Genomic DNA, 1,039 nt, shown 5'->3' with positions numbered 1-1,039 from the left:
ACACACAGACAGACAGACACGAGGTCGTTTGCATAAGCCCGCTGGATAGCTTTTTCAAAGCAGAAGGGCGGGCTAAGAACATCTCCACATTTTTTATTTCTTAAATGTTTATTTTTCTTTTGCTTCTTTCCAGGACAAAACAAACTGCACAAAACAATTAGAACTGTCCAGCACAATGTAGGGATCAATTAGGATCGTGTCTGTTCGTCACGTCCGATACAATACAACTGATCATGACAAACATCTCCAATTCCTTTTATTTGCTTACATCCAAGACAATATAGACTGTGCAGGACAAAGTACGACTCAATTTAGGTTGCCAACCATACCGCCTGGCCGCGGCATTTGTATCGCGTTCGAATGGCTCGTACTGCCGTACCGCCCCCGGGACTTTGGCTAAATTCCCATATTTTTGGGTTTCCCTAGGTAGCAGGAGGGCCGAACCCTTTAACCCACCCTTTCCCGGCCTTCGACTCATCTCCAGCTGGCCCCAGCGTCAACCCAGAGGCACCGCCACCGCCCTTTTCTGTCAATCTCTGTCTATCGAGAGGGCGGCCCCAACATTAATTAAAAAGATGGAAATTATAAAACGCATAAAAATAATGATATTTCTTACACCGCAAGTGAACGAGCAAGGCAAATTGTAAAAGGAAAAAATCCTACAGATTAGCAGAAGACGGTTGAAAATGTATAATAAAGATAATCGACATTCACGTGCGTCGGCGCTGCTTAAGTTTGGTTTTCCCTACTCATTTCCCGAAACCTACACGCAAGGAAACGGAGACACGCGGCTGAGTCCGGGATTTCTATCATTGAGGAAGCATAGTAAATGATTACTTACACCGTCAACACAAGCCGAAGTTTTGATACACATTTAAGTCAGCGTCCAAACAAAAACACGGATCAAAACCCGTTAAAACAAGCAGGCCCGCCCTTCCGCCAAACGGAGTTGCCAGCTCCACTTCGCTGCGCCGGCAACTCCGTTCGGCAGGGGCCGGGCCTGCTTGGCCTGCCGGTGGCGATGGTCGGGCCTTCGGCC

The sequence above is a fragment of the Frankliniella occidentalis genome, unplaced genomic scaffold, assembly GCF_000697945.3.
Source record: "Frankliniella occidentalis isolate FOCC.00 unplaced genomic scaffold, Focc_3.1 Scaffold164, whole genome shotgun sequence".
In the NCBI taxonomy this organism is placed as follows: domain Eukaryota; kingdom Metazoa; phylum Arthropoda; class Insecta; order Thysanoptera; family Thripidae; genus Frankliniella; species Frankliniella occidentalis.
The sequence above is the reverse complement of the archived record's forward strand: the minus strand, read 5'-3'. Positions refer to the sequence as shown.